The following is a 24090-nucleotide window of genomic DNA, read 5'->3' on the forward strand; positions in this document are numbered from 1 at the left end:
CAAGATGGCAGCGCGTGCATCAAGCGAAGGTCTGCATCTCTTGAGATGTTATTCCTGCTCATTTCGGGTCTGTTTGTTCAGAACAGCTTCTCTTTTACATCTTTAACCTGACAAGAGCTTTTGGATTTCGGATTACACAACTTCGACTGTTTTATCAGCAACCTTCCACTCATCCCGGAAATAAGAAGAACACCCGGCGCTTTGCAGGCTGCTCGGTTGACAGGAAGTGCTCAAAGATGGCACAGGGACCATAAACAAAGGCGGCGGAAACGCAGAGGGCTAACAGCTAAGCTAAGGCTAACACTGCACCGGCTTTCTTTACCCAGCATTTTCCTCGCTAAATTGCAGTCACTGGTGAATAAAATGGATGACTTACAACTGTGGATCACTGGCAACAGGATATTTATGGATTGTAATGTCATTATACTAATGGAAACATGGCTGCACAGCGGAATAGCAGACAATGCTATCAAGTTCAGCTGACCTAGAGTATCTCATGGTTAAGTGTAGACGGTTCTATCTGTCGAGGGAGTTCACGTCCACCATAATAACAGCTGCATATATCCCACCGAATGCAAATGACAATCTTGCTATGAACCAACTCCATGCAGCCATTAGCAAACAACAATCTGCACACCCTGAGGCTGCATTTATTGTAGCAGGTGACTTCAACCACTCCAATCTAAAGACACTATTACCTAAATTTCATCAACATGCCTCCTGCCACACCTGAGGGGATAAAACCCTGGACCATGTGTATACAAAGATTCTTGGAGCCTACATTGCAACACCTCTGCCCCATCTGGGACAGTCTGATGACCTTTCTTTGTTTCTCACCCCCAAGTATTCACCGCTCATCAAGAGTGTGAAACCATCAGTGAAGACAATCAAAGTGTGGCCAGCGTTAGTAGATTCTGTACTCTAGGACAGGTTTAAAAACACAGACTGGAGCATGTTTACCTCTCAGGCCACCTGTGGCTCTCACATTACACGCACTCAGCACTGGAATACATCAACACCACAATTAACAATGTTATCACAGAAAATCAGATTACAATGTACCCCAATCAAAAACCATGGATGAACAAGGAAGTGTGGCTTCTACTAAAGGCACGTACCAATGCCTTAAGAACAGGGGACGCTCAGGCCAACAGTACGTCCAGGGCAGAACTGAAGACAGGCATCAAGAAGGCCAAGCACAGCTAGAAGCTGAAGGTGGAGGAGCACGTTTTCAACTCTGACCCACGACACTTATGGCTGGGCATTCAGGCCATCTCTGACTACCCAGCCCAGCGATTCCACACAGACAGCCATGAACGTGTCCTTCCTCAGTGAGCTAAATGACTTTTATGCTTGTTTTGACAAGGACAAGGGAAAGTCTCCCAAAATCCTACCCTCTGATGACTGCCACATCCTCAATCTTACCACCATAGATGTCCATAATGCACTGAGCAGTATCAATGCTCGCAGAACTGCTGGCCCTGACGGCATTCCAAGATGTGTTCTTCGAGCATGTGCTGAGCAGCTTGCAGGGCTCTTCATGGTCTCATCAGTGACAACGATGAGCCTGGCTACAGGGAACAGGTAAAGCACAGAGCTGTGTGATGCAGTGACAACAACCTGCTCCTGAATACCAGCAAAATCAAAGCACTCATTGTGGACTTTAGGAGAGAGAAGAGAGACACACATGCCCCCATCTACATAAATGGCACAGCTGTTGAACAGCTCTCCAGCTTCAAATACTATGGGTCCCACATCTCTGAGAATCTGTCCTGGTCAACACCTGGTTAACATCTCCAGCCTGGTCAATACGGCCCATCGGCGCCTCTTTTTCTTGAAGCCACTACAGAGTGTGAAGACACTACAAGACCCTACAGACTAAAACCAGCAGGTTTAGGAACAGCTTCTTCCCCACAGCTGTCACCCTACTGAACTCAGTCCATCCCGCTGTACATAGGTGTTATACATTTTAATTACATGAGTTAGCTGCTTAGCATGGTAATTCCATTATATAATATACTCCAGTGTGCATATTCCGTGTGGATATCCGGTGTGTACAAGCATACATGATTATATGATTATATAGTGTATATGTGATCAAATAAAATCCGTTTACCCACTTTCACCCACCCACTAGTGGCACGCAGAAAGACAAAGACACATGTGAACACATTGACACCCTCCTTTTTTGTGGTGTCGGTGAGCAGATACTGCCCCGAAAGAGCAGCAAACTGGCATGAACATAAAGCACACCACAAACCACCTATAGACCCCCGGCCATATTATCTACCTCGAGAGTTCAGTCATGTGATTTGTGTGTGTGTTGACATCCCTCCGAGGGCCAATGTAAAAGCTGCCTGTGAGGAAATACACACAGTTACAGCAAGACTGCAGACACAACACCCCAAGGCTTTCATTATTATATCTGGAGACTTCAATCATACCACACTGGATTCTACTCTGGCTGCTTTTCACCAGTTTGTGAATTGTCCCACATGGTCTACTTACAGCCACAGTACACACCCCTCGTCCAAAGGCAGCCTCTCACAACACGCTCCATTAGGAGATGGACCCCATCCCAGAAAAGGAGGAAGCTCTGAAAGACTGTTATGACACCACAGACTGGGATGTGCTTCTGAGCCCACATGGCGAGGACATAGAGGGGGTGACACACTGTCTGACTGACTATCTCAACTTTTGTGTGGATGCGGTTGCCCCTGCCAAGATGGTACGGTGTTACCCTAATACCCACTTTTCTGAGATGGCGGCGCGAGCAGTCGCAATGGCCCGGCGCTCTCCTCAACTTAGCGGTTTTCTTTTTATTTTGTGTATTTTTGTTTCACTTTTACTCCGATATGCAGGAGCACATATGCAGTACAGTAAAAGTGAACTGCTTGCAGTTCTAAACCACAAAAACCTGCACACCTTCGCTGACAATGACTGGGACTCAATTCCCCCTGAGATCCGGAGGGTCACCGACTCTAATTTTACCATCCCACCGCTGAAGTGGCGTAGGCGATGGAGGCACAGGAAACAGAAAAGAGGGAAGAGAGCGGGGCTGAAAGCTAGGCTACATGCCAACCCACATGGACTGGCTATTCCGAGTCTCGTCCTCACCAACTCACGGTCACTAAATAACAAGATGGATGAGCTACGACTGCGGATCACCTCACGCTGTTTGGATTACTGTGTTATGATCATCACAGAGACTCTGCTGGACTCTTTTACCCCAGACACTGCGATTGAGCTAGCGGGCCAGGCTAAGTTCAGAATGGTGTTAAGGCTCACATAATTGAGGAAGGAGAGTACAAACAACCATTGGTCCAGAAGATCTGTCAAACAACTGATTTTAATGAATACACGCGTGGGAAGACCACTCTGTACGCAGACAGGAATTAATCTTCGACTTAATCAAAGCATACACAGATTTTTATAGCATCAGGGTTTGAATTAATGACGCCCCTTCATACATCACAGACAGAATATATACATACGTCAAATCAAAACCACAATGACTTTTAACACAGTTTAAAAGAACATTGTCTTCTATCTTCATGGCCGGTACTTCCTGTCACTGCCGGATGCTCGCTTGTCATCTTGACACCTCAGCAGCAGTTCTGCGACAAACTGCTCTTTTGCAACCCCAAGCAAAACATGATTAAACTTCCACCTATAAATGATTCTCTATAACTAAGTGTGTGTGTGTCTATGTCGTCCTCAAATGCTCTCTCAATTCACCCGTTGCACTTCTGACCTTTTACCATACCAGAGGCTCATCCTTATGTGTAATAACCTAACTGAAACTATATGTACTATATTGAATAAATGTTTTAATCAAGAACTTCTACTAAAAGCTTAATAAAAGAATATAAAAGTATAACAGACAATTTGAATAACCTAGTAATTCAAATAGCCTCGTCTAACCTGTTCCTCAGAATAACTTAGACTCTGCTTTCACTTCTGCAAACTCTCTGCAACTTCCTGTCAACTCCTGCAACTTAGTCTTTCTGAAAGACACACACACCGTTTAAACCTCTGAATACAATATCAATACTGTAAATTATATTATTAATGCAATGGTGATGATGATAATTATTTAACAATAGCAGTAAAATAATTTCCCTGCTCCACAGTGGACAGGAACAAAGAGTCCGGTAAGAAACGCGGAGGAGGTCTGCTAGTGTTTGTAAACAATAACTGGTGCACCAACAACACAGTTAAAGTCGTCCACTGCTGCCCGGATATAGAATACATGATGGTTCAGTGTAGACCCTTCTACTTGTCGAGAGAGCTCACAGTGATCACAATAATAGCAGTTTATGTGCCGCTGCAAGCTAATGCTAAGTCAGCCATGGAGCTACTCCAGCGCTCCATTAATAAACAGCTAACAACGCACCCGGACTGCGCTGTGATTGTGGCAGGAGATTTTAACCATGCAAACCTGAAATCTGTCCTGCCTGGATTCTTTAAAAACGTGAGCTTTCCGACGAGGGAAAACAACACACTAGACCAGGTCTACACCAACATCCCAGATGCTTACAAGGCCACCCCCCTGCCTCATCTCGGACTCTCTGATGATCTCTTTCTGTCCTTGATCCCTGCTTATAAACCTCTAATTCAAAGACAAAACCCATCTGAAAAAACAGTAAGGCTGTGTCCCAATTCAGGGTCTGCACGCTTGAAGTACGCACACTACGCGTACTACGTACAGTGCGTACTATAGTACGCACTGTAACATAGTAAGACCACACCTGGATCCCCTTCAGTTCGCTTATCAGCCTCGTCTCGGAACTGAGGACGCCATCATCTACCTGCTCAATCGTGTCTACACCCATCTGGACCAGCCGGCGAGCACTGTGAGGGTCATGTTTTTTGACTTTTCCAGTGCTTTCAACACCATCAGGCCGACCCTCCTGGGTGATAAGTTAGCAGCGATGCAGGTGGATGCTTCTCTGGTGTCCTGGATTGTTGATTACCTGACAGGAAGACCACAATATGTACGTCTCCCACAGTGTGTGTCTGACAAGGTGATCAGCAACACAGGGGCACCACAGGGAACTGTCCTCTCCCCCTTCCTCTTCACCCTCTACACCACAGACTTCAGCCACTGCACAGAGACCTGCCATCTTCAGAAGTTTTCTGATGACTCTGCGGTGGTTGGATGCATCAGCAGGGATGATGAGACAGAGTACCGGGCTGTGGTCGACTCCTTTGTCACGTGGTGTGAGCAGAATCATCTGCAGCTCAACGTGGCAAAGACCAAGGAACTGATCGTGGACTTCAGGAAGACCAGGAAACACTTGACCCCTGTTTCAATCCAGGGGGTCAGTGTTGACATTGTGGAGGACTATAAATACCTTGGAGTACACATTGACAATAAACTGGACTGGGCTAAAAACACCACAGCACTTTACAGGAAGGGCCAGAGTCGTCTCTATTTCTTGAGGCGACTGAGGTCCTTCAACATCTGCCAGAAAATGCTGAGGATTTTCTATGAGTCTGTTGTGGCCAGTGCGATCCTCTATGCTGTTGCATGCTGGGGGAGCAGGCTGAGGGTCGCAGATGCCAGCAGACTTAATAAACTAATCCGTAAGGCCAGCAATGTTGTGGGGATGGAGCTGGACTCCCTCAAGGTGGTGTCGGAGAGGCGGATGCTGTCCAAGATAAAGACAATGTTGGATAACACCTCCCACCCACTCCATGACATGCTGGTCAGTCACAGGAGCACGTTCAGTGAGAGACTGAGATTACCAAAAAGCACCACTGAACGACACAGGAAATCATTCCTGCCTGTGGCCATCTCCCTGTACAACACATCCACTTAACACACTGTTTGCTACTACAGCTACACATGTTTCTTTTCCAACTATTTATTTATGAGTGACTTATGTATGTATATATATGTATATATTGTACTATTCTTAGTTAGTGTATTGTCTGTCTTGTCTTAATGTTGGTTTAAAATGGAGCACTGTAACAAAAAATAATTTCCCCCAGGGATCAATAAAGTATTCTGATTCTGATTCTGATTCTATAAGTACGAGAAGTGCGGAAGTGAGAGGCTTGTGAAATGGGACGGTCTAGCCTTCGTTGTGCTGTTCAGGTTGTCTAGCAACCATGATACTAACCGCGAGAAATGTTACATACAGCTTTGATTGACAGAAATGAAGCAGAAAAAAAGTTTTGTTGGTCATTCATTTTTGTCATGACATCACTTTGATTAGTTGAGTATCTGAGGCTGAGACCACAGGACTGTAAAACATGATTGTTGGGCTTCATTTCTTTACTGAACAGTCATTTTAACATTAGTTAGTAAATAACAATTAGCTAATGTTGTTCATGAGACTAAAATCATCTCAATGTGGTAATGTAAATATAATATGGCCAATATTATATGTATTGTCAGATTATTATGATATATATATATATATATATATATATATATATATATATATATATATATATATATATATACAGCAAACTGTCCATACCTGAGGCCTTGGAAACTGCCAAGCAAAGACTCACAGCCTTAGCCAGCCGCTTGAGGAGGTACACCAGAGAGATAGAAGGCAGGAGAATAAACCAGCTGTTCTCCACAGAACCAGCAAAGGTGTTCTCTCAGTGGCAAGGGAACAATAAGAGAACAGCACCACCAAGGCCGGAGACGGAGCAATACTGGAAGAGCATATGGCAGAAGGACGCAACCCATAACGGCAATGCTCAGTGGCTAGTGGATCTGAGGGCAGACCATAGCGACCTCCCTGAACAGGTTCCAGTAACCATCACAGTGGCAGATATCCAAGAAAGGGTCTCCAGTATGAAGAGTTGGACAGCACCAGGGCCCGACATGGTTCACACCTACTGGCTGAAGAAGCTGACTGCACTCCACGAGCGTCTGGCAGCACAAATGAACCAGCTGCTAGTTAACGAGAGACACCCGGAATGGCTAACCGAAGGTCGAACGGTCCTGATCCCCAAGGACCCCAAGAAGGGGCCTCAGTACTACATGGAAGCTCTTGTCAGGCCTCATATCGTCTAAGATGAACAGGCACATGGGTCAATACATGAGTGGGGCACAGAAAGGGATTGGCAAGAATACCAGAGGCGCAAAACACCAGCTACTGGTAGACAGAACAGTCAGCTGAGACTGCAAGACCAGACTGACCAACCTGTGCACTGCCTGGATTGATTACAAGAAGGCCTATGACTCAATGCCCCACAGCTGGATACTGGAATGCTTAGAATTGTACAAAATCAACAGGACCCTAAGAGCCTTCATCAGGAACTCAATGGGGATGTGGCGTACAACACTAGAGGCCAACTCCAAGCCCATAGCACAAGTCATCATGAAGTGCGGGATCTACCAAGGAGATGCTCTGTCCCCACTGCTGTTCTGCATAGGCCTGAACCCCCTCAGTGAGATCATTAACAAGACTGGCTACGGATACCGACTATGGAATGGAGCAGTTGTCAGCCACCTCCTGTACATGGATGACATCAAGCTGTATGCCAAGAGTGAACGAGACATCGATTCACTGATCCACACTACCAGGCTATACAGCAATGACATTGGAATGTCGTTCGGACTGGAGAAGTGTAGTCAGATGGTAACAAAGAGAGGAAAGGTAGTCAGAACTAAGGGGATTGAACTACCAGAAGGCAACATTGCAGACATAGAGGACAGTTACAAGTACCTGGGGATCCCGCAGGCGAATGGGAACCATGAAGAGGCCGCTAGAAAGGCTGCAACCACCAAGTACCTGCAGAGGGTCAGGCAAGTCCTGAGGAGTCAGCTGAACGGTAAGAACAAGATCCGGGCCATCAACACCTACGCCCTGCCCATGATCAGGTACCCTGCTGGGGTAATAGGCTGGCCAAAGGAGGAGATAGAAGCCACTGACATAAAGACAAGAAAGCTCCTTACCATGCATGGAGGGTTTCACCCCAAGTCCAGCACCCTGAGGCTGTACGCTAAGCGGAAGGAAGGGGGCCGGGGACTGTGAGTGTCAGCACCACAGTCCAGGATGAGACAACGAACATCCAAGAATACATTGGGAAGATGGCCCCAACTGACCGAGTGCTCAGTGAATACCTCAGGCAGCAGAAACCCAAGAAAGAGGAGGGAGACGAGGAACCATCATGGAAGGACAGGGTCCTGCACGGTATGTACCACCGGCAGATAGAGGAGGTGGTTGATATCCAGAAATCCTACCAGTGGCTGGACAAAGCTGGACTGAAAGACAGCACAGAGGCACTAATCATGGCAGCACAAGAACAAGCTCTGAGTACAAGATCCATAGAGGCTGGGGTCTATCACACCAGGCAAGACCCCAGGTGCAGGCTGTGTAAAGATGCCCCAGAGACAATCCAGCACATAACAGCAGGGTGCAAGATGCTAGCAGGCAAGGCATACATGGAATGCCATAACCAAGTGGCCGGCATAGTGTACAGGAACATCTGTGCCGAGTATAACCTGGAAGTCCCGAGGTCAAAATGGGAGATGCACCCAAGGGTGGTGGAGAATGACCGAGCTAAGATCCTGTGGGACTTCCAGATACAGACGAACAAAATGGTGGTGGTTAACCAACCGGACATAGTGGTGGTAGACAAACAGAAGAAGATGGCCGTAGTGATCGATGTAGCGGTTCCGAATGACAGCAATATCAGGAAGAAGGAACATGAGAAGCTGGAGAAATACCAAGGGCTCAGAGAAGAGCTCGAGAGGATGTGGAGGGTGAAGGTAACAGTGGTCCCCGTGGTAGGGGCGTGCTGGGTGTTATTTCTATATATCTATATATATCTATATATATATATCTAAGATAAGATAAAACTTTATTAATCCCACGGGTGGGTTCCTCTGGGAAATTCGGTCTATATATATATATATATATATATATATCACACATAGTGTGATAGTATATATATATATATATCACACGTGTGTGTGTGTGTGTGTGTGTGTGTGTGTGTAGAAGTAAAGGCTTTAAAACCAAGTTAATGCTGAAAGTACAAACATCACTAATGTCACATAACTTTGCCGACATGTGGCCAACAGTAATGTTTTAATGTTCTTCGTTATTAAACACTCGCACATAAATAAGTGACATCATAATCAGTACTTTCTTTTGACAGTTCACTCTTCGGCCGCTCCCTTCTGCTGTATTTTTCCGTAATTATCCACACCCACCGCCGCGCGATGAATTGTGGGATATATGGGACCACGAAGCGTGCACCGGACCACACTTGATATTTGGGGAAATCGACGGCGCATTTGGAGTATGCATTTGAAGTACACTTCGAATTGGGACAGCCGTCGTCGCGTGGCAGGGACGTAATCACACTTAAAATGCGTACTTCGAGCGTGCAGACCCTGAAATGGGACACAGCCTAAGAGTGTGGACCGCGGAAGCCACCACGGCCCTACAAGACTGTTTTGATAACACCAATTGGAGTGTATTTGCAGAAGGATCAGACTTGGAGGGCCACACATCTGCCGTACTCTCATACATCAGCTTCTGTACTGAGAGTGTAACAACAACAAAGACTTTTAAAGTGTTCCCGAACCAGAACCAATGGCTCAACAGTGAGGTGAGAGCCCTACTAAGAGCACGTGACAGTGCCTTCAAATCAGGAGACCAACAAGTCTACAAAGAAGCACGGCAATCTCTGGTTAAAGGCATAAAAGAAGCCAAGCGCAAATACAAACAGCACATCGAGGAACACTTTAACACAAACAACTCCAGAATCATGTGGCAGGGGATCAAGACACTCACTGGCTACAAAGACAGTTGCACACAAACCAGCTCCCCAGACATAATCTTACCTGACACCCTAAACCATTTCTTCGCCCGCTTTGACCAAGAAAACAGGAACACCATCACCCATCCTGCCGTTACAGAGAGGGACGACGCTCCCATCCAGCTTGAGCAGCATCAGGTCAGAGCCACACTGCGAAGAGTCAACGCGAAGAAAGCAGCTGGTCCTGACAGTGTAGCTGGTAGAGTGCTTAAAGCATGTGCAGACCAACTAGCAGAGGTTTTCACCACCATCTTCAACCTCTCACTGCTACAGTCTGTATTACCATCCTGCCTTAAGTCAGCCACCATCATTCCAGTGCCCGAGAAGAACACAGTGAGCTGCTTGAATGACTATCGTCCAGTTGCTTTAATACCCATAATTGCCAAATGTTTTGAACTGCTCATCATGCCATACATTTAAGCTGCCATCCCTCGATCCACACCAGTTTGCATACAGGGCAAACAGGTCGACAGAGGATGCCATAGAATGTTGTTTGTGGACTTCGGCTCTGCCTTCAGTACAGTTCAACCCCACAAACTGGTTAATAAACTAAGCAACTTAGGACTCAGCAGCGCACCGTGCACCTGGATACTGGACTTCCTGAGCAACAGACCCCAGAACGTCAGAATGGGAAAGCACACCTCCTCCACCCTCACTCTGAATGTGGGTGTCCCACAGGGGTGTGTCCTCAGTCCCCTCTTATACTCACTTTTCACCCATGACTGTTCACCAATCCACACCAGTAACACCATTATAAGATTTGCTGATTACACCACTGTCATAGGACTGATCAACAACAATGATGATTCAGCCTACAGAGAGGAGGTTCAGCATCTGAAGCAATGGTGTGACGAAAACAACCTGCATCTGAACACAGCCAAGACCAAGGAGATGGTAATCCACTTCAGAAGAACAAAGCGATCTGAGCACTCTACCCTCTACATTGATGGGGAGGAAGTAGAAAGGGTAGAAAGTTTTAAGTTCCTCGGAGTCCACATCGGAACACTGGACCAGCTCTTTATCCTCTCGAGGATACTTGAGGGTGCATGGGAGTTTGCCCAACCAGTCTACATGTGTTTTGTGGACTTGGAGAAGGCATTCGACCGTGTCCCTCGGGGTGTCCTGTGGGAGGTGCTGCGGGAGTATGGGGTGTCTGGCCCATTGCTACGGGCCATTCGATCCCTATACAACCGTTGCAAGAGCTTGGTTCGCATTGCCGGCAATAAGTCGGACTCGTTCCCGGTGGGTGATGGGCTCCGCCAGGGCTGCCCTTTGTCTCCGGTTCTGTTCATAATTTTTATGGACAGGATTTCTAGGCGCAGCCTAGGGGCGGAGGGCTTTCGCTTTGGTGGCCTCAGAATCTCATCTCTGATTTTTGCGGATGATGTGGTTCTGTTGGCTTCATCGGGTGAGGGCCTCCAGCTCGCACTGGAGCGGTTCGCAACCGAGTGTGAAGCAGCGGGAATGAGGATCAGCACCTCCAAATCTGAGGCCATGGTTCTCAGCCGGAAAAGGGTGGAGTGCCCACTCCGGGTCGGGGATGAGTTCCTGCCCCAAGTGGAGGAGTTCAAGTATCTCGGGGTCTTGTTCGCGAGTGATGGGAGAAGGGAGCCGGAGATCGACAGACGGATTGGGGCTGCAGCTGCAGTAATGCGGACGCTGCACCGGTCCGTCGTGGTGAAGAGGGAGCTGAGTGTAAAAGCGAAGCTCTCAATTTACCGGTCGATCTACGTCCCTACCCTCACCTATGGCCACGAGCTGTGGGTAGTGACCGAAAGAACGAGATCGCGGATACAAGCGGCAGAAATGAGCTTCCTCCGAAGGGTGGCTGGCCTCTCCCTTAGAGATAGGGTGAGAAGTTCGGCCATCCGGGAGGGGCTCAGAGTAGAGCCGCTGCTGCTCCACATCGAAAGGAGTCAGCTGAGGTGGTTCGGGCATCTGACAAGGATGCCCCCTGGGCGCCTCCTGGGTGAGGTGTTCGAGGCATGTCCCACCGGGAGGAGGCCCCGGGGCAGACCCAGGACACGCTGGAGAGATTATATCTCTCGGCTGGCCTGGGAACGCCTTGGTATTCCCCCGGATAAGCTGGAGGAGGTGGCTGGGGAGAGGGAGGTCTGGGCCTCTTTGCTTAGGCTGCTGCCCCCGCGACCCGGCCTCGGATAAAGCGGATGAAAATGGATGGATGGATGGATGGAGTCCACATCTCGACCGACCTTAGCTGGTCCACAAACACCTCCCACCAGGTAGGGAAAGCACAACAAAGGCTGTACTCCCTCAGGAAACTACGTCAGGCTCAATTACCCCAAAGACTGCTAGTAAACTTCTACCGCTCCACCATCGAGAGCCTTCTGACTTACTGCTGCACACTCTGGTTCAACTGCTGCACCACGGAGGACAGGAGGAAACTGCAGCGGGTGGTGAGGGCAGCAGAGCAGGCAATCGGCACTTCACTAACCCCCCTCAGAGACAGCTATACTGGCAGACTTTAGCAGAAAGCCAGCATCATCATTAAAGACCCCTCACACCCTGGACACTCACTTTTCCCCCCTTCCCTCTGGTAAGCGCTACAGGTCCATCAGGTCAAAGACTCAACAGAAGTTTTTACCCACAGGCTGTCAAACGAGAAATGGTGCAAGAACTCTGTGCTAGTTTCTAGTTATTGCTCATCGCTGGTGGAGTTTGTGACTGTTAGATGCAGACCTTTTTATTTACCACGGGAATTCACCACTGTTTTCATTATCGGAGTGTACATTCCACCTAGCGCTAATGCTAAGGAAGCGCAATGGGAACTGTATACAAAGATCAGTGAACTGCAAAATACACACCCGGATGGACTGTTTATTGTTGCTGGAGATTTCAACCATGCAAACCTCAAGTCAGTGCTTCCTAGATTCCATCAGTATGTGGACTTTGCAACGAGAGGGGAAAACACGCTGGATCTTGTTTACACAAACATCCCCGGCGCATATCGGGCAGAGCCCCGCCCCCACATCGGCTACTCAGACCACATCTCTGTTATGCTAATTCCAGCATACAGACCACTCGTCAGGCGATCAAAACCGGTTCTGAAGCAGGTGAAAACCTGGCCAGCAGGAGCCATCTCTGCTCTTCAGGACTGTTTCGAGAGCACTGACTGGAACATGTTTAGGGAGGCTGCAACTTACGGCGACTTCACTGACTTGGAGGAGTACACGTCATCAGTGTCCAGCTACATCAACAAGTGCACCGATGACGTCACTGTCTCCAAGACCATCATCTCACGACCCAACCAGAAACTGTGGATTACTGCGGAAGTGCGTGCACTTCTAAGGACCCGAGACTCTGCCTTCAAAGAGGGAGATAAGGTGGCGCTTAGAAGAGCTAGGGCCGAACTTTCTCGGGCCATCAGAGAGGCGAAGCGCGCACACGCCCAGAGAATCCACAACCACTTCAAGGACAGCGGCGACACACGACGCATGTGGCAGGGCTTACAAGCCATCGCTAACTACAGGACGACATCACCTGCCTGTGACAGTGACGGCTCCCTCCCAGATGCACTGAACAACTTCTACGCTCGGTTCGACAGGCAGAACGACGTGGCGGCGAGGAAGACCACCCCTCCTCCAAACGACCAGGTCATGTGTCTCACTACAGCTGAGGTGAGGAAAACTCTACGCAGAGTCAATCCACGTAAAGCTGCTGGACCAGACAACATCCCAGGCAGAGTGCTCAGAGAATGTGCTGATGAGCTAGCAGATGTTCTCACCGACATCTTCAACATCTCTCTGAGCAGTGCCGTCGTTCCCACGTGCCTCAAGGCCACCACCATCGTCCCCGTGCCCAAGAAGTCTTCTGTGTCCTGTCTCAACGACTACCGTCCTGTTGCACTTACACCCACCATCATGAAGTGCTTCGAACGGCTCGTCATGAGACACATCAAGACCCTGCTGCCCCCCTCACTGGACCCACTGCAATTTGCATACCGCCATAACCGCTCAACAGACGACGTCATCTCCACTGCAATCCATCTTGCCCTGACACACTTGGACAAGAAGGACTCACACGTCCGAATGCTGTACATAGATTTCATAGATCTCAGCATTCAACACGATCATCCCCCAACAACTGATCGGAAAGCTGAGCCTGTTGGGCCTGAACACCTCCCTCTGCAACTGGATCCTGGACTTTCTGACCGGAAGGCCTCAGTCAGTACGGATCGGGAACTGCACCTCCAGCACCACCACACTGAGCACTGGGGCCCCACAAGGCTGTGTGCTCAGTCCTCTGCTGTTCACACTGCTGACTCATGACTGTGTAGCAACACACAGTTCAAATCACATCATTAAGTTCGCTGATGACACGACCGTGGTGGGTCTCATTAGCAAGAACGACGAGTCAGCTTACAGAGAGGAAGTGCAGAGACTAACGGACTGGTGTAAAGACAACAACCTGTCTCTGAATGTTGACAAAACAAAAGAGATGGTTGTTGACTTTAGGAGGACACGAGGCGACCACTCACCGCTGAGCATCAACGGCTCCTCTGTGGAGATCGTCGACAGCACCAAATTCCTGGGCGTCCACCTGGAGAAGGACCTCGGCTGGTCCCCCAACGCCAGCTCCCTGCACAAGAAAGCCCAACAGCGTCTCTTCTTTCTGAGAAGACTGAGAAAGGCCCGGCTTCCACCACCGATCCTGACCACCTTCTATAGAGGAACTATCGAGAGCATCCTGAGCGGCTGCATCACTGTCTGGTTTGGGAACTGTGCCATATCAGACCGCAAGACCCTACAGCGGATAGTGGGAACAGCAGAGAAGATCATCGGGGTCTCTCTCCCCTCTATTGAGGACATCTACACCACACGATGCATTCGCAAAGCCACCAGCATTGTGGCTGATTGGACACACCCCTCTCACACACTCTTCACACTCCTGCCATCTGGAAAAAGGTACCGAAGCATTCGGGCACACACATCCAGACTGTGCAACAGCTTTTTTCCACAAGCCATCCGTCTCCTCAGCAAAAAGGGACTGACTGATAAACACGCACACGCACACACACACTAACATTATCACTCAGCTTAACTCAACTACCTCAAAACATTGAGACTGGACTGACTAACCAACACAAGCGCAAACACTAGGGATGGGTATCGTTTAGGTTTTATCCGATACCGGTGCCAAATCGGTACTTTTGAAACGGTGCCGGTGCTCAAACGGTGCTCAAACCGGTGCTTAAAGAATGGAGAACACAAAATTGGTCCAAAAACCTCTCATGTTCAGCTGGTTTTTGTAAAAAGATAACAATGTTAGCCTTTTCTGCAGCTATGGGGCATATATGGTATCACTCTTGGCTGGAAGCAGTGCTTAAACAATGGAAAAAACACAAACTTTATCCAAAAACCTCTCATGTTCAGCTGTTTCCCTCTTTTTCTTTGGTCATTTTAGCCTTTTTGGCCAGGGTGAAGGGAGTATCTGCCATCAAACAAGAAGACAGCAGCATGTAGCTATGATGATGTTTGCTAGTTCACCTTACAGCATTAATGTAATAACGTGGTTAGCCTACTCAACGTAAATTACACACGAACAACATTAAGCTACTCACGCAGAGAAGAACGGCTGCTGCTGCCGTCATCATCCTCATCATTTCTGCTACACTGGCAGGGCTAGGGGCCAGGACTCTCCTCTTCGGGTTTTTGGGGATGTTGCTAAATCCGGGTCCGATAACAGGCACCACACCCGCAATAGATGCGCTCGGTGTGAGGTCTCGCAGCAAGCTATCAAATACGGCGCATTTCTTGGCTTTAAAAAAAAACCCCGCTATGCGTCGCCAGGTGTTTCATCGGATTTGAGGTGTTACCTCCTTTGACAGTATCAGCTTAAAGCACTTGTTGCAGGCTGCTGAGTTTGCATATTTTGCTGTGAAGTACAGCCAGACTTTTGACCGCTTGGCCTTGGGCATTTTTAATCTGTAGCTCTGCTCTAAAAGAATGTACTACCTGGACCCTCCTACTATCCTCCGAAACGTAAAATGATTGGCTAGAAGTGTATCACAGCTCAGGAAAAAAAGCACCGAAATAAAGCACCGAAATGTGTGCTGCTTTTCGGTCTGGTTACTACCGTTTATGTCAGAACCGGTGCCATCATGGCACCGGACACCGGTACCCATCCCTAGCAAACACACTGACCTACACCACCAAACCATCGCACACACCAACCTGTAAATGCTCTTTTGCACAATATTATTACTGGACTTTCTGCACTAACTTCTGCACTTCCTAATTTTTTGCTGCTACACTAAGGAATGTTTACTGTTCCTCCACTACCTCAACTCATCATCACAAAACCTTATTGTCACTTGCTGCTCTTGCTGTCACTTGCTGCTCTTGTTTGCACATTTGCACGTGCACTTTGTTGTCTGCTGTCTGATAACAAAAAAAAAAAAAGTCATCCTTAGATAGTTAGATAGTTTTTTGTTAATTTATGTTGTAATTTATGTTAGGTCAGTCTGTCTTGTCTCTGCTAGCCAGCTAACTAGGCCTCTTAGTTAGCTAGTTTAGAGTTTTCTGTTAAATTATGTTGTAAATTTATGTTGCATGTAGCACCTTGGTTCCTGGAGGAACGTTGTTTCGCCTCACTGTGTACTGTTAAACTGTATATGGTTGAAGTGACAATAAAGCCAACTTGACTTGACTTGACTTGACATGCCCTACCTCCACCCTGAATGGAGAATAACTGCACTGCCAACACTCATGGACATTACACCTTATTTATAAATCGTATGTCTGTTTATACTTCAATGCAACCAACACCCCTACCTCTTTAAACTGTATTTATTAAAACCTTATTTAGCATAGTTCCAACAGCACCCCCCCCCCACCCAGTGTGCAATATCATCGCCCCCCCCCCCCCCGCACACACACACACACTCAACGTGCAATATCACTGACCACACTGCACCTCTCAATGCACCTGCTAGTTAGATGGCATGTATGTGTATGTATATAGATGTAAGCGTGTATGTGGAAATATGTGTGTGCATGTATGTACGGATGCATATATGTATATATTCATATATGTGTCTATGTTTTGCAGGTGTATGTATAACTTGTACATATCTTTCTTTTGTAAATGTAAATTTGTCTGTTATTGTGTAAACACTTTTGCTATTGTGTACTTTACACACATGGAGAGATGCCAAACAGCCTTTCATTGTTCTTGTAACAGTGACAATAAAAAAGCTATTCTATTCTTCTTAATAACAAACCGTGGGTAACACAGGAAGTCAAAGCTCTCCTCAACATGAAGAAGAAGACCTTCAGGAGCAAAGTGAAGGAGGAGATGAAAGCACAGCGGGAGGTGAAATGCTGCCTGAGGGAAGCAAAAGACACCTACAGGAGGACGGTGGAGCCGAAGATGGAGAGGAACAATATGAGGGAGTTCTGGAATGGTGTGAAAACCATCACAGGCCACAACATCAAGAACAGCACCTCGGACCCCTCTCTCAACAGTCTATTGAGAGAGTCATGCTGTTGAGAATGCTCAGGGAAAACAAGATGGTGGCCCGCACAGATGCAGTGGCTTACAGCAACTCTCCCTATTTGTGCCTTTTTGTATGTCTAGTGTGCTTATCATACATTGTACAAGCATCTACTTACACAACTGGACGTTACAGTTTTCTGGAGATATTGGACATTGGTTTCCAAACGAAGATGAATATCTCCAGCGACTTTCATCACACACACATTCCAGACAGGATAACGAGACCACCGGGATCTCCGTGGATTGTTTTCCGATCGGACAGGAAATGCCGACGGCGAAGAGAGAGGAAGCAAAAGTGAGGTTGCAGGGCTGGACTACTGGCTAGGCTGAGGAAGCAGCCACTTAGACCTCCACTGCCGAGCATCTACCTTACAAACGTCAGATCCATGGTACACATGACAGACAATTTGGATATACAGCTAACTTGAAATTGTTATGTTCGGGACTGCTGCGTGCTTATTATCACAGAGACTTGGTTACGTACACAAAACCCGTATGCTGCGGTGCAGCTAGCAGCCCGCATACTAAACGGATGAGACAGAAACAGTGACTCTGGGAAGAACAGAGGTGGGGGGCTCTCCAACTACGTGCATGAAGATTAGTGTAACAACAGTGCTCTTTTGGACAGACACTGATCTCCTGACCTGGAGTTCAGGTCAGGAGAGCCTTTTTCTTGGCCAGCAAGCTAAGTGCTGTAATAGTCACGGCAGTCTATATAGCACCAGACACTAACGTGAACACAGCTCTCTCTCTGCTGCTGAATGCCATCACTTCTCACCAGTGTGCCCACCCTAATGGCATCAACATCATAGCAGGGGACTTTAATAATAAGACAAATCTCAAGATTTGTTTTACCAAAATTTTACCAGCATGTAAAATGCCCAACAAGAGGGGAAAACAGTGCAGGTTGGAATACACATGGATCATGTGTATAGGGCGTTGGAGCGGGCCACGCCCCCCGCTGCCATGACAGTAGGCCAGACAAAGGATACAGCTTCAGCTATGGTTCGTACGTGTTGTGTAGTCGGTTGCAACGTTAGATCTCACGATCGTGAAGGCAAGAAACTGGATAATGGGCTATCTTTTCATCGTTTTCCATCCTGGCGGCAACGTGAGAGATCCCATGTATCCAATATCACCAAACAAAGACGCCAGGCATGGATTGCAGCGGTGAGACGAGCGGATATCGAGTTCCGTGCAATCCCCAGCTTTTTGTTGGTTTGCTCGCGGCATTTTCTCTCCGGTGAGTTCTAAATTAATTAATATCACTATTAAAAGGCTTTTAGTGTTTTTTTTCAATGCGCTGCGATCATAGATAATGAGATAAAACATGCTAATGTGTGATGCTGCAGAACCACGTCATGTCGACTGAGTAGCTTTTGATTTGGCATTATTGCAGGCAAACCAGCATATGAAATGGATGTAACGAATCCAGACTGGGCACCAAGACTGCACATGGGGCACGACTACAAACCTGTGTCAGACTCGGACCGGCACGCAAGGTGTATGCAACGGAAGCGAAAAAGAGCACCCACTGCAGGTAAGCACCCCCCCCCTCGAAAAAAATACTAAATTGCTCTTATGGTACACTAATCCGCACATAACTTAAAGATGAATCACACACCTGTCATTGGAATATTGGTGTACATTAACCTTATGTCTATGCACTATTTTTATCTTACAGGCTTGATGATCGATGAAGGTCTGACAGAAGAACAACAACAAAATAACCATGTGATGGAGGCAGTGGACAGCAGTTGTGTTGGACAAGTGGAGGTTGACGTACCAGCTGCAAATGTGGACAGTGGTGATGGGAGTGACAGCGTCACGGAAGCTGAAGGGCAGACGAAGGATTGTGTGTGGAGTCAACAGGGCAGAGCAGAAATAAACCGGCTGTTGGAGGAGAACAGACTGCTTCGAGCACAGTTGCAAAAGACAGAGCTGAATGAAACTTTCTTAAAGGACGATACCGAAAAAGTAAGATATTACACTGGACTACATTGTTATGCTGTCTTAATGTCCCTCTTCAACACTGTCAAAGATTTCCTGCCAATATCGAAGAAACTGACAGGTTTCCAAATGCTCTTACTCACACTAATGCGTCTGAGACTTGATCTTCCAGTCCAGCATCTTTGTCATCTATTTGATGTGTCCCACAAAACACTGTCTTCTGTCTTCACCGATACCATTGATGTTTTGTATGCCCGCTTTGGAGCACTGGTGCACTGGCCTGATAGGCACTGTCTGCAGGCGACAATGCCTCCACAGTTTACTGAAACTTTTGGAAAACGAGTAGCCATGATTGTTGACTGTTTTGAGATTCGAACAGAAAGACCATCTAATTTAAAGGCACGCGCACAAACATACTCTCATTACAAGGGTACACACACCATAAAATACCTCATCGGGATTACACCCCATGGAGCTATTTCTTTCATTTCCAGGGGATGGGGGGGGTCGTGCATCAGATAAACACATCACAGAGAGATGTGGCATTCTTCAAAAGCTGTTACCAGGGGACGTAGTATTGGCTGACAGAGGCGTTGACATCAGAGATGCTGTAGGAATGATGTGTGCGGAGGTCAAGATTCCAGCTTTCACAAAAGGCTACTGTCAACTTGATGCAACGGACGTTGAACAAACGAGAGCAATTGCCCACCTGAGAATTCATGTTGAGCGAGTAATAGGTAGTTTGTGCAACAAGTTCAAAATGTTACACACTACAATGCCAATCCGATTACTCTTATCATGTGAGGCTGAAGACACAACACTTTTTGATAAGATCGTTAAGGTTTGCTGTGTTTTTGTTAATATGTGCCCCAGTGTTGTTGTCAAACCAGGGCCAAATGACACTTGCTCCTGTTGAGTATTCTTAAAGCTGTTTTTTTGGACAACATGAAACATTACAGGCTATTTAGAGCAGCACATTGTTTCGAGAAGTATTTTCCAACAAGTTCAGGAAGGTACACTTTACGAAAGAAGTCTTGTGCTTGCTTTAAGCGCAGTTTCCAGAAATCCACAGCAGGGAAGACGCGAATCACAGCAAGGTCTCTCTGTGTCCACACAACGAGGTCACAGTGGTTGGCGCCCGTAACAAAGATGCACGCAATTTTTTCAAAGTACCGTCTCTTGGCGTCTGGGCACAATTGGTCGCGATACAGCCATTTGTCTTTTGCGCTGATTTTGAGCATGGTTCTGACAGTCCCGAATCCAACACTGTGCGCTTGTTTTGCTTTCTGGCCTACTGACATGGCGCCGCAATCCCACAATGCACTGCGGCGTGACGTCAACTCCAAAGCCCTATTCCAACATCAAGCACGCTTACAGAGCTGAACCCCTCCCCCACCTGGGCAAGTCAGACCACCTCTCTCTGCTCCTTACCCCAGCATACACTCCCCTAAAAAAACCCATAAAGAGGACCATCACCACCTGGCCCGCGTTTGCCCCCCCTCCCGACAGCACACTGCAAAAACCCACCTCCTTAATTCTAGATAAATACACTTATTTTTGGTGAAGATTTGCTTAAAACAAGTGAAATTATCTGCCAGTGGGGTGTTTTTTTCTTATTAAGATTTCTTGAAATAAGAACAATATCTAGATTTAAATAAAGCTAAAAATAAGTCTTTTACACTTATTCCAGGCAACAAATCAGAACATTGAAACTTAAAATAAGCTTTAACTACTTATTCTAGGGAACAATAGATAGTTAAATCTTAAAATAAGCTTTACACACTTATTCTAGGCAACCAATCATGGCAACTGAAACCTAAAATAAGCTTTAACCACTTGTTCTAAGCAAAATGTTGAAGAAATTAAATCTGAAAATAGGCATAAAACACTTATTCTAAGGATCAAATCAAGGCAAATAATCTAAAAACTAATTAAATCATTTTAAAGATATATCTTTAAAATATTTAATTTACTAGTTCTGCAGGACTGCATTGAACACACAGTGGAATGCCTTCTACAATGAAGATCTGGCAACATTCACAGATACGTCCCCGAGCCACTTAGTTATCACTTTTGCCTTATGGAACGGTGCTCCATCATGCTGGAAAATGCATCGTTCTTCACTAAACTGTTGTTGGATTGTTGGAAGAAGTTGCTGTTGGAGGGTGTTTTGGTACCATTCTTTATTCATGGCTGTGTTTTGGGGCAAAATTGTGAGTGAGCCCACTCCCTTGGATGAGAAGCAACCCCACACAAGAATGGTTTCAGGATGCTTTACTGTTGGCATGACACAGGACTGATGGTAGCGATCACCTTTTCTTCTACGACAAGCCTTTTTCCAGATGCTCCAAACAATCGGAAAAAGGCTTCACCAGAGAAAATGACTTTGCCCCAGCAGTCCATTGACCATAATTTCTGCAGAAGATCAATCTGTCCCTGATGGTTTTTTTGGAGAGAAGTGGCTTCTTTGCTGTCCTTCTTGACACCAGGCCATCATCCAAAAGTCTTTGCCTCACTGTGCATGGAGATGCGCTCACACCTGCCTCCTGCCAATCCTGAGAAAGCTCTGCACTGGTGGCACTCCGATCCCGCAGCTGAATCCTCTTTAGGAGACGATCCTGGCGCTTGCTGGACTTTCTTGGATGCCCTAAAGCCTTCTTAACAAGAATTGAACCTCTTTCCTTGAAGTTCTTGATGATCCTATAAATTGTTGATTTAGGTGCAATCTTAGTAGCCACAATATCCTTGCCTGTGAAGCCATTTTTATGCAACGCAATGATGGCTGCTGTCACCATCCTGGGTCTTTTGACCCAGCGTTTTTGAGTTTTAGTTTATGGTTTATGTTTAAGCCCTTCAGGTTTTCTAAGTTCATTTTTTTATCATGCCTAGGTTGTTATAGTTCTTTGTTATTAGATTCCCCTTGTGTCTTCCAACCCCTGTTAAGTCTCCCTTGCCCTTCATGTGTTTCATGTCTGTTATGTTGTCAAGTTCATGTAGTCATGTCTGCGTTTCATTATGTTTCCTATTTTATTTTCTAAGAGGTTCTGTGTTCTGTGGATTAAGTTAATTTTCATGGCAAAGAAGGACTATGCAATTCATCTGATCACATAACATTCTGGAGTATATGCAAATTGCTATTAAAAAAACTTAAGCAGCAACTTTTTAAAATTTCCAATATTTATGTAATTCTCAAAACTTTTGGCCATGACTGTACTCTGGCAGCGGTGTATGATCTAAGTAGTTCAATGAGGTAACTTGGCGCTATATTGTTAATAGTTCTAAAGGATGAGCAGCAGGATTTTCAATTGAATACGGTACTTAACGGGAAGCCAATCAGGTCGGCAAGGACGGGGTAATAGAGACAAGTCGCCCGGTACCAGTAAGGAGACGAGTTGCCGCATTCTGAACAATTTGGAGTCTATGGAGAAGAGTAGCGTTAAGACCAAAGTAAAGGGAGTTGCAGTAATCCAACGTAGATGTCACAAAGGCGTGGATAAGCTTTTCCAGGTCCCTGTACGGGACATAATGTCTGGCCTTGCAAATAAGACACAATTGATGGAAGCAAGATTTAACAACAGAAGACACCTTTTTGTCGAATTTCAAAGAGCTGTGCAAAAACACACCCAGGTCACTAACCGTGTCAGGAAGAAAACTGGCAAAGGAACCAAAGGGGTCACAGAGTTGGCCACGAGGGATAATTCTGTCAAATATGATGATTTCGGTTTTCCTGTCATTTAGGATAAGAGAGACCTGAGAGCCAATCTTTGACCTCACGCATACACTCACGAAAACCGTGCAAAGACATGGCAGGATCATTAGTTAATTCGAAATAGATCTGTATGTCATCGGCATAACAATGATGTGCAATGTTGTACTTTTCAAAGATTGCGCTAAGGGAAGCTTATACAGTGAGAAGAGCAGGGGACCAAGGACAGATCCTTGAGGCAGGAGACAGGTGCAGGAGAGGAAAAATAAGGTCCCAAATTGACAGAGAAAGACCTATTAGAAAGGTATGACTTAAACCAATCTAAGGCGGTGCTTCTAATGCCTACTGTGTGTTCAAACCTTGCTAATAGGGTTCTACGATCTACCATATCAAAGACCGAAGATAGATCTAGTACGGCCAGGACTGCGGAGCATCCAGAGTCAACAATCAGGAGGAGATCATTGAGGACTCGGAGTAACGCCGTTTCAGTGCTATAACAGGGTTTGTAAACAGACTGAAATTTATCATCAATGGCATTCACATCCAAATGCAGCTGGAGTTGTGAAAGAACGATCCTCTCGAGGATTTTGGACAGGAATGGAAGCTTAGAAATCGGCCTATAGTTCACAAAATCGTTATGATCAAGGTTCCTTTTTTAAAGAACAAGCTGGACAACAGCGTGTTCAAAGGCTAAAGGAACAGAGCCAAAAAGTAGGGATAAATTCATTAAAGATAAGATGCTGGATCCAATTATGCCAAAGCAATCCTTATCCCACATAGCAAAATTGGTATCGCCCAGACAGTGTTGGGGAGTAACGGAATACATGTACCGCCGTTACGTATTTAAAATACAAAATATGAGTAACTGTATTCCGTTACAGTTACCGTTTAAAAAGGTGGTATTCAGAATACAGTTACTTTGTTGAAATAAATGGATTACACTGCGGTACTTTCCTGTTTCATATTGTCGCGGGTCAGGACTGTTTGGGTTTTGTTTGACAGCTACGTTCTGTTGTTCCAGGCGGCAGCGTTACGGTTGCCATGGTTACAGGGCAACGCTCTCACTCTCTCTCTGCGACTGTGTGTTTCCTGGTTGAGAGAGCGCCTTTTCGCTGTTG

The 24090-nt window shown here is 46.5% G+C and overlaps 1 protein-coding gene and 1 pseudogene across 3 annotated transcripts in view; one reads left to right on the forward strand and one right to left on the reverse strand.

Moving 5' to 3' along the window:
* The window catches only part of LOC143412735 (interferon-induced very large GTPase 1-like), a 69736-nt gene that overhangs the window by 20033 nt on the left and 25613 nt on the right, over positions 1–24090 (reverse strand). The window lies entirely within an intron of this gene.
* On the forward strand, positions 19006–20201 carry LOC143412752 (uncharacterized; annotated as a pseudogene).

Source organism: Maylandia zebra, linkage group LG15 (assembly GCF_041146795.1).
Source record: "Maylandia zebra isolate NMK-2024a linkage group LG15, Mzebra_GT3a, whole genome shotgun sequence".
Classification (NCBI taxonomy): domain Eukaryota; kingdom Metazoa; phylum Chordata; class Actinopteri; order Cichliformes; family Cichlidae; genus Maylandia; species Maylandia zebra.